The 16,295-nt window shown below is 35.3% G+C and overlaps 1 pseudogene; it reads left to right on the forward strand.

Moving 5' to 3' along the window:
* Positions 1–13,844: 13,844 nt before the first annotated feature.
* LOC142532380 (putative metal-nicotianamine transporter YSL7) lies at positions 13,845–15,805 on the forward strand (annotated as a pseudogene).
* Positions 15,806–16,295: the final 490 nt, after the last annotated feature.

The following is a 16,295-nucleotide window of genomic DNA, read 5'->3' on the forward strand; positions in this document are numbered from 1 at the left end:
TGTTTTTGGACATAAAGTGTCTTCAAAGGGATTAGAGGTAGACAGAGCCAAAGTGGTTGCAATTGAAAAGCTTCCACCACCGAAGAACATCAAAGGGATAAGGAGTTTCTTAGGACACATCGTAGATTTATCAAATATTTTTCTAATATTTCTAAACCTCTGTGTAACTTGCTTGAAAAAGAGTCGACTTTTATATTTGATGGTGATTGTTTGCAGGCATTCGAGAAGATCAAAATGGCATTGGTAACTGCACCGATTATGATAGTGCCGGACTGGAAGGAACCCTTTGAGCTAATGTGTGATGCAAGTGATTATGCAGTGGGTGCTGTATTAGGCCAAAGAAGGGAGAAGATGTTTAGGGCGATTTACTGCGCAAGCCGCACGATGGATGCTGCACAACAAAATTACACTATAATCGAGAAGGAGATGCTTGCAGTAGTATTTGCTTTCGACAAATTCAGAACTTATTTGATTGGCACAAAGGTAATCGTTTTCACTGACCATGCAGCTATTCGCTACCTATTCACCAAGAAGGATGCAAAACCACGCTTGATAAGGTGGATTTTGCTATTACAAGAATTTGACTTTGAGGTCAAGCATAAAAAAGGTAGTGAAAATCAGGTAGCTGATCATTTGTCAAGGCTTGAGCTGGAGGAGAAGAAAGAAGAGGGAGCTATACAAGAAACATTCCCTGATGAGCAACTTTTCAAGGTAAATTCTATACTTCCTTGGTTTGCTGATATTGCTAATTTTTTGTCTTGTGGCACCCTTCCTCCAGATTTGAGCTATCATCAGAAGAAGAAGTTCGTCCATGACATCAAGTTCTATTATTGGGATGATCCATTTGTATATAAGAGGTGTGCTGACCAAGTGATTATGAGATGCGTGGAGGGTATCGAAGCTCAACAAATTTTGGAGAAGTGTCATTCTTCACCATATGGTGGACATTTTGGAGCATCACGAACATCAGCTAAGGTATTGCAATCTAGTTTTTATTGGCCTAGTTTGTTTAAGGATAGTTATACCTTAGTAAAGTCATGTGATAGATGCCAGAGGTTAGGAAACATATCTAGGCGTCATGAATTACCACTGACAAATGTTTTGGAAGTGGAACTTTTTGATGTTTGGGGCATAGATTTCATGGGACCCTTTCCCCCTTCTTTTGGTAATTCTTATATTTTACTAGCTGTTGATTATGTGTCGAAATGGGTGGAAGCAATCGCCACCAATAATAATGACTCTCATGTTGTAGCGAAATTTGTGCATAAGAACATCTTCACTAGGTTTGGAACACCGAGAGCCATCATAAGTGACGAAGGTACGCATTTTTGCAATAGAATTTTCAACTCACTTTTGGCTAAATACAATGTGAAGCACAAAGTGGCACTAGCATATCATCCTCAGTCGAATGGACAAGTTGAAGTATCCAACCGGGAAATTAAACAAATACTGGAAAAGACTGTCAACACCAACCGGAGAGATTGGGCTATGAAGTTGGATGATGCGTTATGGGCTTATCGGACTGCATTCAAGACGCCTATTGGGATGTCTCCCTATAGGCTAGTGTTTGGGAAAGCATGTAATCTGCCGTTGGAGTTGGAGCATAGAGCATTTTGGGCTGTGAAGAAATTAAATTTTGATTTGAAAGCTTCTGGTGGCGTTAGAAAACTGCAGTTGAGCGAGATGGATGAATTCCGAAACGACGCATATGAGAATGCCAAGATCTACAAAGAGCAAACTAAGAAGTGGCATGACAAAATCATTATCCGAAGGGACCTCAAACCAGGACAACAAGTACTACTGTTCAACTCTCGTCTGAAGTTGTTCCCTGGTAAGCTAAATTCGCATTGGTCAGGGCCATTTGTTGTGGAAACGGTGTCTCCTTATGGGGCTATCGAGCTAAAGTGCAGTGATGGGAGAACCTTCAAAGTCAATGGACAGCGGGTTAAGCCGTAATATGGGACTGAAGTCAGGAATATCGACAGTGTCAAGCTGAGCGAACCAAACTGATCAGAAAAGTGACAGTCGGGCTGAAGACGTTAAACCAAGCGCTTATTGGGAGGCAACCCAAATTTTTGTTTCTCTATTGCATTTTGTTTTCGGTTTTGATTTTATTTTTGTAGTATTATTATTTTTTTTTTTTGGTTGTGTACTTTTAGTAGTATTTTCTTGTATCTCCCCAAATCTTATAAATCCCAATTGTTTTCTTTTCAGGACTAAAAATTGGAGAAAAAAATTTTCCCGAAGGAAGAGCGCCCCCGCGCTAACACAATTAGCGCACCCGCGGTAGCTTTGGAACAAAAAATTGAAAAATTTCCCGAAGGAATACCGCACCCGCGGTATCTTTTGCAGCGCACCTGCGGTCCATTAAGAATGAATTTCAAGAATTTTCCGAAGGTGGAGCGCACCAGCGGTGTATTCTGTAGTGCACCCGCGATACATTTACAGAAGCCATACCGCACCCGCGGTAACTTTTGCAGCGCACCTGCGGTCGATGAAAATTGAATTTCACAGATTTCCCGAAAGTATACCGCACCCGCGGTCTTTCTTATACCGCTCCCGCGATCGATGGTTTTAAAATCTGAAATGGGCAAACATCGGACATAAACGAAGAACATTCTTAAAAATTTCTTCTCCAACTTCGAAATTTCTCCTCTCAAAACACACTCCAAACTCAAATTTTGTTCTTCCAAGCATAAATTTTTCACTATACACCTACATTACTTCAATAATTCCATCCAATACCCATCTTATTCCACAAATTCAACACAAAACCTAGGGTTTGAAAGGGGGCTTAAAAATTTCATCAAGGATTGAATGGAGCTTTGATTTTGTTCTTCAAGAAACATTTCAACACACAAGGTGAGCAAATCCATAGTACATTTGTTGAGATTCGAAATTATTGGTGTTATTGGCTATGGAAGAAAAAAATTGAATTTTAGTGGAATACATTGTTGATATTGTTGATTGTATTGGTGTGTATATTGTTGAGGTGTTGTTATTGTGGTTAACAAGTTTGGGGGTGTGAAGAATCATCTAGTTTTGTGAATTGGATTGAAGGGGAAGTTGGTGATTTGAAGGTGTTTGATAAAATGCCTCCAAGAAAGAAACAATCCAAGGGTGCATCATCATCTGCAAATTATGATGCAAACAGGTTTTGGGACGAGAAAGCGGAGGAAAACTATGGAAAAATTTTGAACAAAAGCATTATAAAAGAAAGGGGATTTGATCTGAGTTTCCCCGGAACTGAAATTGGATTAATGCTTACTGCTTGACATTGGGAAGAGTTTGGCAAGCAGCCACAAGATGCTGTCATTTCGTTGGTAAGAGAATTTTATGCTAACCTTAAGGTTAAGCATGAACAATTGAAGGTTTTGGTGCGAGGTAAAATGATAGCTTTTGATGCACATACTATCAATACGCTGTATGGTATACCTCCATGTATGCATGATGAATATGAAGAATACCGAACTGAGCAAGTTGATTATAATAATATTCTTCAAACAATATGCATAGAGGGAGCAGAGTGGAGAATGAGAGAAGATGTGCATGTCAGCCTAGCCAAATCTGATCTGAAAAGAGTTGCCAAAGATTGGTATTCCTTTATTTCTGCTAGGATTAAGCCTACCGAGCATACCACCACCGTCATTAAGGAGAGGGCAATCCTGACTTTTTGCATCATGACGGGGAAGACAATTGATTTAGGTCAATTGCTTCAGAGTTCGATGCTTGATTATGCAAAAGGTAACTCTCCTAGTGGACTCCTCCACCCTTCTCTTATCACTGCATTATGCCAGAATGCGGGAGTGACTTGGGCAGTGAATGAAGAATCGTTAAAGCCGAAAAATGTCATTGTGGTAGTTCAACCACATAGGGCAGTGAGAGGTGAACAAGCTGCGGCACGTCGAGCTGAAAAGGAATTCAACAGAAGAGCTGCAGAAAGACGTGCCCATGCTCAAGCTCAAGAACCACAACCACAACCGCAAACAGGAAATATGAGAGATAGGTTGACCCATTTGGAAGAAGAAATGCGAAATCAACGCCAAGACATGGATGAGTTTCGGTTTAGGACTGATACATTTATGGGATATATGATGGATTTTACGTCTGTCTTGGCTCAGCAATTTCCATCAGCTTCAACCTCTGGTAATCCATTTCCACCTCCTCCACAGTGGCCACCCATATACCACCCGCCGGAGTTCCAAACACCACAAGATGACGCAGATGATGAGGATGGCGATGACCACTGACGATCGTTGCCCGAGATATGTTTATTCGTCTAACTTTCATGATCATTTACATCGAGGACGATGCACATATTTAAGTTTGGGGGAGAGATATTATTTTATTTTGTGTGTTTTATTTTGTGTGTTTTATTTTGTGTGTTGTTCATTTTATTTAGTTTTATTTGAGTGTTTTATTTTTTTCTTGTGAGTTTGTTGCTTGTGTGTTTGTAGTGTCATAGTCATGAAATTTTTTATTTGAAATGGCCAATGATGAAAAAAATTTTTATTGAAAAGAAAGGTCATGCATTTCATTAATGTTCATCAATCAATTTGAAAAATTTAGAGAACAATCATGAGATTTGGTAAATTTGAGACTTATAAATTCTAAACAACTCTGCGATTTTCATTTGATATTGAAATATATTTTTGCAAACACATATATGATTGAGGCAATCTTTGATTTTATTTGGGCCTATTTATATTGTTAATAAATATTCATTTGAAGCCCTCTTGAGCCTATATGAGAAAAGAATTGTGTTCTTGAAATTTCTTGGAAGCCAGGCACTTTTCTTGTGAATATATATGTATTTGGTTGATGCATTGAGACATCACTTTTCACGATGATTAGATTCTACTTTGTGTTAGTGAATTGAGATTTTGTCTAGAACTATCCAAACAACACTCGAGGCGAAATACGGACAAACTATGATTTAGGAATGATTTAGGTGATTTTTTGGATCGATTGAGCCTTTCAAGCTACCAAATAAAAATAATTTATCATTTGTCACCTCTTTGTAGCTTATATGAATTCGAATGGCACACGTAAATATGTGTAAAAGACCCACATTCGATATCCTTTCAAATATCCCACATTTACTATCCCGTTGAATATCTTAAACATTAATTTCCTACCTTCTCAAGGGAGTAAGAATTCAAAGGATCAAAGAAATGGAAATTCTCCTACAAAAGAAAAGAAAAATGAATGATGTTACATTGAAGAAGTTGGAGAAAAATGGGAGAAAAAAGAGATGAAATGAATAAAAAAATTGGAGATGAAAGAAAGAAATGGAGTTTGCAAAAGAGATAAAATTCAACTTACTCCCTTATTTGAATTCCTAATCTTCATTTGTAGCCATGAGCCAAGGCCTAACATTACAAACATTGCAAATCCTATTGACCAAGTTATAGTTGTCCAATATACTAGTGGAGAGTGTTTGGGAGGATTTAGCCTATGGACAATCGATAAACACTTCCATTGAGTACGAATCTTGATCAATTTTACACACACCTCAATGCATTAAATATTTATTGGGTATTCCTTTCTTGAATGAATATGGCTTTGAACCCAATCTTTACCGGAAAAGACCTCTTGATTTGTGTTTGTAAAAATTGAAATCGATTGATAATGTTTTGAAACATGAGTTGAAGAGATTAGAAGTTAAGAAAATTAACCGATTGCATGATTATATCCAGATAAAAAATTGGTTGGATTGATTTGACTTGTGAATGCATGAAGAGTTAGTTAATTTATCTTGAGGCCAAGTTCTTTAAAATATTTCATGACTTGTTTGTTTGTGTTGTTTTGTTTTGCTCGGGACTAGCAAAATATTAAGTTTGAGGGAGTTTGATAAGTGCAATTTATTGTACTTTTATTACTTGTTTTTAACTTGGATTTTTGTGATTCTTGAGCAGGTTTTATGTGATTTGTTGTTGTTTTTGTTGTTGTAGTTTGGAAGCTTAGAATGAGAGTTTGGAGTAGTAAAGTGTTGAATTGGAAAGTGCAAAAGATAAAATTGCCGAGAGCCTACCGCACCCGCGGTACATGTTGAACCGCACCCGCGGTCAATGAAGTTCGAAATTAAAAGATTTCCCCGAAGCTGCACCGCACCCTCGGTAGCTTCATTAGCGCACCAACGGTCTTCGCAAAACAGAGTCCGCAAAATCTGTAACTTTGTGTGCTGCGCATGAAAGTTGAAGAAAAAGGTGTGCTGCGATTGGAGACTGGTCTGGAATATAAAAAGACATTATTTACTTACCATCTAGGGTATTGGGGAGCCAAGGAAAGAGTGGAGGCTGCTGCTAGAAGATTGAAGATCAAGTTCATCTAGTTCTTGAGAAATCTTTTGCACAAATCCCGGGACGGAAACTGCACTTCAAACTCTTGTTGTAAGTTCTTCTTTTTGTTATTTTTCATTTGTTATGTCTTGTTTTAGAACCATGTTTTGTTATTTTATTTGTGTTATTATGAACTAAGTTTTAATTCTAGAGGAATGATGGAACAAAACTAGAAACCATGTGTTGGAATCTATGAACTAAGTTATTTAAGTTCTTCATATTGTTCATTTGTATTGTTCTAATCTTAATGCTTTCAATTTATTGGCCATGAGTTGAATGATTTATATGTTTACAATTTATCACTTGGAAAAGGAAATTATAAACAAGAAAAGAGAAAAATACATCAATGGTATTTATAGAGTTTGGGAGGACCTATATTGCTATTGAAGCCTATAGAGAATCTAGTGCTTGATGTGTTATTTATTTGTAGATTGTTGATGGGAACATTGCAATCAAATTTTAGATAACCAATATCTATTTAACACTCGGGAGAGGGAGTAGATAAATATAGGATTCTTGGCTAATGAATAAGAAGGATTTTTATAACATAGCTACAAGAAATTATACATGGTGGATAGTTAAATGAAATCGGACCTCTAGATCTTTTATTCCATTGTTATTTGCTAAAGTTTGGTGTTATATTTTATTTAAAAATCTATTTTCAATTTAGTTATTCTTGCAAACAAATCTTTTAATCGATTTTTCTAAATAAAATCGAGACTATTTTAATTACAAGCATTAATATACATTTATATACATACTACTCATGGGATCGACACTTGTACTCGAAAATACATTTTATTACAACTTGACGTTGTGCACTTGCAAGCAATTAAGAAAATATGCAACAAGCATCTGCAACCAAATACATGAAAATATGATACATTAGGCTTACTCCCTTTCCATATCTCATATGGAGTCTGATTTTGTCTTTTGTTGATCATGGTTCTATTTGCGTATAGCATGCTGTGTTGATTGCTTCTGTCCAGAAGCGCTGAGAGATGTCTGCATCTGCTAGCATAGTTCTAGCAGCTTCTTTAAGAGTTCTGTTTATCCTCTCAGCTACTCCATTCTGTTGAGACGTTCTGGCAGCTAAAAATTCATGATGAATACCCTGTTCATCTAAATATAACTCAAGAATCTTGTTAGTAAATTCAGTGCCCCGATCACTTCTGATTTAATGACATAAACTGATTTTTCATTTTGAATCCTTTTCAGAAGCTTGATCAGGAGGCTACTGGTTTGATCTTTTCCAGCAAGAAATATTACCCGAGTAAATCTAGAAAAGTCATCAACAACAACAAGTGTATACTTCATTCCCTCTAAGCTCATGATAGGAATTGGACCAAATAAATCCATATGCAATAATTCCAAACACCTTGAAATTGATTTACTACCTTTATTCTTGAAGATAGATCTCACTTGTTTATCAAGTTGACATGCAGAACATACATGATTCTTAACGAAATTAATATCAGGTAAACCATCAACTATGTTCTGCTTCTTGAGATTATTGATAGACTTGAAGTTCAGGTGATTCAATCTCTTGTGCCATAGCCAATGTTTATCACTATGGGAGGCAACTAAACATGTAGGAATATTAACATGATCTTTAATCCATGAAACTTTGTAAGTGTTGCCTTCCCTTTTTCCGGTTAATACAGTAAACTCATCAGCATCTTTAACTGTGCATGTGTGCTTTTGAAAAGCTACAGAGTAACCATTATCACACAGTTGACTAATACTAATTAAATTATAACAAAGATTTTCAACCAAGAGCACGTCATTTATAGAAATGTTACCATGGATAATCTTACCCTTACCCATGGTTTTACTTTTTGAGTTGTCCCCAAAAGTTATCTTTGGTACAGTACAACTCGTTATTTCTGAGAGTAGACTCTTTTGTCCGGTCATATGTCTGGAACATCCACTGTCCAGATACCATGTGGAGCTGCTGATCTTGGCTTTCCTCTCATGTTCCTGCAAACACAAGTTTTAGTAATTGGTACCCAATCTATTTAGGTCCAAGCCTTATCAGTCCTTTAGGAACTCACATTTGTACAATCCTAGGTGACCTTGTACTTCAGGTATCAACATAGGTGTGTGCAACAGAAGGTCTGTTATCTCTAACAGAATGCATCTTAGAATGTTGTTCTTCCCTTCTGTTTTTGTTGCCTGGCCTGTATCTCTTCTGAACAGGTCTATAATTATAGTACTGGTTGTTTTTAAACTTCATAGAGGGTGGTCTTCCTGAGTTCAATCCTCTACTGGATCCAGAACTCTGGTGGACTCTTCGCTTAGGTTCAACATAACCCAGTCCATAATGCTTTCTTCTGTTCGTCTGATCTACAAACCTTTCAACTCGAACAGTTGGTACTACTGGTTCATATACCACACTAGATTTAACAAAACGAATGTATTTCCCTTTGCTTGTATCTAGTTCTGGCTTAGTACTGGTTTCAGAAGTGCTTTCACTATTGCTGAATCCGAGACCACTCCTGTCTCAAGATTGCTTCTGCAATTCTTGCATCTTTTCTAGTGAAACAGAAGACTTGTTCCATGCATTTACCAGAATAGATAGCTTCTGATTCTCAAACTTCATCGTCTGGTAATCTGCATTCACCCTGTCATTCTCAGTTCTTAATTTACTCATCTCAACTTTTAAATCATTGCAGCTATTCTCTTGCAAGCAAGTGAACTTACTGACTTGATCCTTTAGGTTTTGATTTTCAATCTTAACCTCCTCAAATGACTGAGAAAGTCTCGAGTAGTCTTCCACCATGTCATGCAGTGCTTTAACCAAATCAGTTCGTGTAAATTCATTAGAGTCAAAGTCAAATACCTCTCCAGATGCCGAGGTTGATTCAGTGTCTGCCATGAGACATTTGATCTCTTCTGCATCGCTATCACTGGAATGACTTTCCGAGTCAGAAGATTCGGAGCTAGAATCCGCCCATTTTGATTTGCTTTCTTCTGCAATCATCGCTTTGCGATCTCTTCTGGATTTCTTGTCATTCATCTTGTATTTCTTTTTCTTTTGATCATCCTTCTTTGATTTAGGGCAATCAGCGATGAAATGCCCGACTTTTCCACAATTAAAACATGCCATGTCACCGGGTGGAGAATCCTTTTTGAAGTTTCGGTTAGGACCCTGGTAGGCTCGGTGATTCTTCTTCATTAATCTGGAAAATTTCTTCACAAATAAAGACATTGCATCATCGCTGATCTGTTCAGCAGTCTTTTCAGATGTGCTTTCAATGGCAGTAACAGGTGATGCACTTGGAACAACTGCAGCAGTAGCAGTAGCAGTAAGAACCTTGGTAGATGGATTTGATGAGGGCTCTACTCTACTTCTCACTTCGAGTTCAAACTCATAGGCTTTTAAGTCTGCAAACAAGTCGTGTAGTTCTAACTTGTTCAGATCTTTAGATACTCTCATAGCCATAGTTTTTACGTCCCATTCTCTGGGTAAAGCTCTCATAACTTTGTGTATTATTTCTCTGTTGCCATATTCTTTCCCCAGAGCTGCTAAATCATTAACCAAGCTGTTGAAACGTTCATCAAACTCGCTCAGATTTTCTCCAGCTTTCATTTTCAGATTCTCAAACTTCTGCATCGCTACAGACAGCTTATTCTCCTTTTCTGTTCATTTCCTTCACAGATTTGGATTAGTTTTTTCCCAAATCTCTTTTGCAGTAGAACACATCTTGATCTTGCTGAAGGTGTTCTTATCAAGTGTTTTGTAGAGAATGTCATTCGCAACATTGTCTAGATTGGTTTTCTTTTTGTCCTCGCCAGTCCATTCACTTATGTGCTTCTCAACCATTTGTGGTGCCCCCTCAGTAACATCAATAGCTGTATTTGGCTTTAAAATTTTCAGAGGACCATCTGTGATGACAAACCACATGTCATCGTCCTAAGCTGCAAGATGAGCTTGCATGCGGATCTTCCAGTCATCGAAGTCTTCTTTTGAGAACATGAGAACTTTACTGAAATGTGCCATATCTGTTTGTAAATATTTAGAACAAGAAAAATCTGATCTGATACCACTTGTTGGGGATCGATAAGAAGTTTAGAGGGGGGTGGATAAACTCTTTCCTTTGTCTGACGATTTTGCAAAGGGTGCAGAATCCTGTTAGAGATTATAGCTGGTCTTATTCAAATGTAAGTCCAGCAGATCACAATAAGTGCGGAAACAATCCAATGGAGTATGATGAGAAATAATAAAACAGTAGACAGTAGAACAATGGTTGTTTCTGAAAGTTCGAAAATAAAATCTTCTACGTCTCCCCTTTTTCTGTTTCCAGAAGGTATCACTAAAAGATTTTGGATTTTATAGTACAACATTTGTACACATCCACTTTAGTAGGGCTTACCCTTAGCCTACTAAAACTCTTAAGTACCGTTTGGTTCATAGTATAGGATATATAGTATGAAGATAAGTAATATTTTGTAATAATAAAATAAATAGAAAATGATAGTTAATATAGTGTTTGATTTGATTGATTTAATTGATTAAATTTGAGATAATATGATATTACCATTTTGTCCTTGTTAAAAATATTAATAATATTATTTATTAAGGGTAATATCGTACTTTTATATTATTGATTTGACTGATGCGAGATAAATAATTACGAATTTGATTGATGTGAGATAAATAATTAATAATTTGATTGATTGGGATAAATAATACTTGTACAAAACAAGTGATATGATAGGACTATTTATATTAGTACTTACCAGTACTTGAACCAAATGGTACCTTAGTTACACAACTCCGTAAAACAAATACAACAATGTTCTGGAAAAGACTCTTTTCAAGTTTACAAACTCTTCTCAATGATATAGTAAGATGTTTAGCTTGAAGAGGTTTATGAAACAGCAGCAACACAAAGTGATCTCAGAAGATCGGATATGATAATAAAGCGTGTGCTGTTTTTCTGTATGTTGAGCTTTGAAGATAAGTAGTAGTTGATGATAGCTCAAACTTACATTAGAATAAACGTTGCGTTGATAAAGATGATAACTCTATTTCTATAAAGAATTGATCTTCTTATATATAGAAAGATTGAGTCCAACGTAAACAAAAAAAGGGCTTATTTTGGCTCCTGATAGAATCACCTTTATTACCTAAAAAGGTTCCTGCAGAAAGCTTTCATAATAATCAGTCTTTGCTTTATACCAAAACTTGTAAGGCGTATTAAATAACTTCGTACAACATTAATGGTGCAATTAATACTTGTACTAGGTAAAGTAACGGTAACATTTAAAGTAGTAACGATCAAGTAAAAGACGTTAAGTTACTTCTGCTTAAGCTAAGTTCTGCTTATAAAGCTACGTTCTGCTTCTGGTTTTTCTAAGCTGATAAGTACTCGAAGAGTACTGCTTTGTTAACGAGATACGATAGCTTCTGTTTTTATATAGTCTTCTGGTTTTATCTATTACGACATACTGTTTTTTACTCTCATCGCCACAATTAAATTAAGTCTAACAAATATTGACATGTTTTGTATTTCTATAAATATTCTATAATATTGGTGATATATCTAAAATCAATATTTATCATAAATTCTAATAGATATTTGATCTTAAATAATATTCTTCATGAATATTGATAGATCTTATATTGATATGAATCTTATGAATTATACTCCTTTTGGAACGTAAATGAATATATATTAAATATAATATTTGTTACAATATGCTATCATTTACACTAAATTAATATTCTTCGAGAATATTTAAAATCGATATTCTTCAAGAATATTCAAGATTTATATTTTTCAAAAATATTGACAAATCTTGTATATTAGATTAATATTGATTAAGAATATATATAGATCTGTCTAGATCATCAATCGTAAGATCGATATTCTTCAGGACATTGATATATCTCATACATTTGATCTTTGATCAATATGCTTCAGAATTCTTGAAATATCATCTGTTTTAGATTGATATTCTTCATGAATAAATACAAATATTATGTCTAGATCAATTCATCAAGAATATTGACAGGTCTTAGATCTCAAATCAATGTTATTAAAGAATATAACAAAAATTTGATAATACATTAATATTAATCAGAAATAGACATATATTCTATCTAGTTTTCAAATTCATCACGAATATTGATGAATGTTTTATTTGATATCTTTATTCTTCGATATCGATAATCTTAGATATTATATCAATATTTTTTAGAAATATTGATAGATCGATCTTAGATATTAAAATTTTAAGTCTAATATTCTTCATAAATATAGACATCCTTCTTAGATAATAAATAATAGATCTTGCTAGATTTCTGATTTTCAAATCAATATTCTTCAAGAAGATTAGTAGATCGATCGTGGATATTTCTAAGTATCAATGAAAAATCGTGTTGTGTCACATCAGGAGCATCAACAAAAAAAATTTTAAATTGTGTTACGCCAAGAGCATCAATTGATATAACATTAAAAATATTTGATAACAAGTTGTGCTCTTGTGGAGAACTCAAAAGAAAAGCATTCATACTGATAGCTTGTTATAAAATTAATAAGAAATGATAGAAGAGAATGAGAAAAAAGTGCATTCGAAAAATGACTGAGAACTATTTTATTAATTACTAAGAACCCTTTTTTATAAGATATAATAGTAATAATATAATACAAATATGTAGATTGAAATATTGAGATATCAATCTTAATAGAAAATCTATCTACATAATTATATATTTTCACAATCATATCATAACAATAAGTAATATATATAGTTATCTGTACACATATTTTAAAAAATAGTTTTTACGATAAAATCCAATAACTTATCTTAAATTACACTAAAAACATGGAACTAAATTTAAATAGACTATAGATAATATTGAAAGGAATGATAATGAAATAGGATAAGAATATAATACATGAGATTGGTTGGACAAATAATAATAATAAATTTGAAATTTGTCATAATTTTCATTTGAAGGTTAGTATTTGAATTCTTTTTCTCACAATGATTATTATTATTATTTTATTTTCACAAACTTTTTTTTTTATTGTGCGTTTCGATTTAGGAGCATGATTTTACCCTCGGATATAAATATTCAAAAGTACATTTACCACCAAAACTATAATATTTTCATTAGATACAAAATTTAACAAGACTTCCTAAAATTACACAGTGAAAATATACTAAAAAAACATCATCAAGTACTTCGATATTTCCTCATCTATTTCCGACGCAACGCCAACACTCCGTTGAAGTAGGGGTGATATAAGTTGATACTAGAAAATGCGATTTTTTTTAAATAAATAAATAAAATAAAAATGTGGGTAAAATAAAATTTGAATTGATCGAAAAGAGACGCAACATGCAAAGGTTTGGTCTGTGTTTGAATTTTTTTTTTAATCTTGTATCCATGTACAAATATCCTTATAAATAAGCTAAGAAATTTATTAATGATGCACGATGAATATATCCATTAACGTCGAATGATGATATGTGCAGGTGGGACAGCAAGTTATCTGGTTGCAATGAATCCTAAGATTGCCCGGAGCTGGAAGCGAGGCGATTAATGTGAAGGAACTCTCTGTTGGATGGATGATTGGATACCTTTTTGGTGTTAGCTTTGTGGGTTTGTTCTCAATAATACCACTCAGAAAGGTTTGATCACGATTTGTTTCCTTTAGAACACATAAATCCTTTTATCATGGTTCAAGTTTGTGTCATAGTTACTTGGAGTTTTGAAATTTTAGGTGATGATCTTGAAGTACAAATTGTCATATCCAAGTGGAACTGCCTCTGCATACCTTATCAACAGTTTTCACATTCCTAAAAGGAGCCAAGCTAAACAAGAAACAAGTCTGGTGTATTTTCAAATCCTTCGTTGGTAGCTTTCTGTTCGCATGTTTCAAGTGGTTGTTCTTCCCTGCTGGTGACGGCTGTGGATTCGACAGCTTTCCGGCATTTGGTCTCCAAGCTTTGAAACAAAGGTTTGGTCTGTGTTTGCTTTTGAATCATACAAAACGAAGTTCTTAGGGACAAGGATTGATTTAAAAGCCAAGTTTATGTATAACCGTCATTTGACGTGGAGCTAGCTGGTAGTTAACTTGTGGGATTCTTCTTATATGATTATTTTTTTTAACTTTGTTCTGGTTTGATCTGCCCTCACATGGTTAATATATCGTTACTCCTTGGCGCTATTCATTCTTGTGGAGTAATGTTGCCGTTAATCCAGACCAAGGATGGTAGCTGGTATGAGGCTGGTCTTAAAGCGAGCGGTATTCACGGTATTAAAGGATACAGGGTAAGTAATCTGTAATTATAACCTCTAACATCGTCTTCTCTGTTACTTTCTTGAGTCCTTTCAATCTCGTTCCTTGTAAAAATTATTTGATCGGCGATTGGATTTTCTTGAACATGTCTTTATTGCTTTTTCAATGATGCTTGGACGACTTATTTCATGTAGTCTATATGGTGATAGTCACTGTAAAAAATTTCAGGGCACAACAATCAGAACAGAAACATGTAAATGACAGCATGGAGGAAGAGCAGCAGATTGGAGACTATGATGAAAAAAGGCGAAAAGAATATTTCTTGAAATATCAAATCCCAAATGCAGCTGCCACAACTGGATACATCGTTTTGGCCAGCCTTACCAGTGGGATTAATACCTATGATACTTCATCAGCTAAAATGGTACTACATACTTGTAGCCTACACTGTCGCACCCATTCTAGCCTTCTGCAACGCCTATGGTTGCGGACTAACGGACTGGTCGTTGGCCTCAAACTACGGAAAACTGGCAATCCTCATTTTCTGGTCGGCTTAGAACATGGTGGGTTGGTTGCTGGGATCGCCTCTTGCGGTGTGATGATGAGCGCTGTGCCACAGCTTCTGATCTAATGCAAGATTTCAAGACTGGATACTTAACTCTATCATCACCCCGCTCTGTTTTTCAGCCAAGTTTATGGCTCAGCCATTGGCTGTATCATGTCACCTCTAGTTTTCTGGTTCTTCTACAAAACATATGATGTCGGAGGTGAAAGTACTCATATCCTGCTCCATTCGCCTTCACCAATATGTATCGTGCAATCACCAAGTAAGGAGTGGAAGGTTTCTCCGCACTACCCAAGCACTGCTTGACCCTGATGACTATGTTCTTTGTCTCGGCTGTGGTGATAAATGTGCTGATCTAAATCTTGAAGAAACGTGGCGTCAAGATTCACAAGTTCATACCAAGCCCCATGTGCATGGCTATACCGTTCTATCTAGGGGCGTATTTCGCCATAGACGTGTATTGGAAGCTTGATTCTTAAGAAGGGTTCGAAGGAATATGGACCAGGGGTTGCCTCAGGATTGATCTGTGGGGAATACCTGGTGCTATATTGGCCCTGTCTGGTGTTAATTCACCTATGTGCATGAAGTTTTTGTCTTCCTCGGTTAACACTAAGGTGGATGATTTCCTTAAACATAGTTGAATGTGAGAAAAAAAACTATTAGTTTTGACAACTTTAATTTTTCTCTTGTACTTTTAGCTTAATTCAGCTAAATATATTATTATTACAAATATCAAAGTTTAATTTGATTACATTTTCAAGTTTATATTGAAACTCTAATCTATAATTCTGAAAAGAATAGAGGATATATGACTATCTTCGCATATTAAATTTATGGATTTTATGCGTAAGATTGTTATATCAATTATTCATAATGTACTCTGTAACATAGTATAGAAAATCAAAGAATATATATGTGGCCTAGCTATATATTTAAAAATCTTGTATGCTACACAAAAATAAGGGTCTTTTGTAGGGCAAAATGAGAAAAGTAGATCGACAAATGGAGGAAAATAGCACTATTTGATTATTACCCACTGAAAAACTTTTCACAAAATTATACAAATTGTGATTTCCATATCTCACTGAAGAACAAGTAACACTCAACCAAACATGATGGAAATTTACAAAA

Source organism: Primulina tabacum, chromosome 18 (assembly GCF_025594145.1).
Source record: "Primulina tabacum isolate GXHZ01 chromosome 18, ASM2559414v2, whole genome shotgun sequence".
Classification (NCBI taxonomy): Eukaryota; Viridiplantae; Streptophyta; class Magnoliopsida; order Lamiales; family Gesneriaceae; genus Primulina; species Primulina tabacum.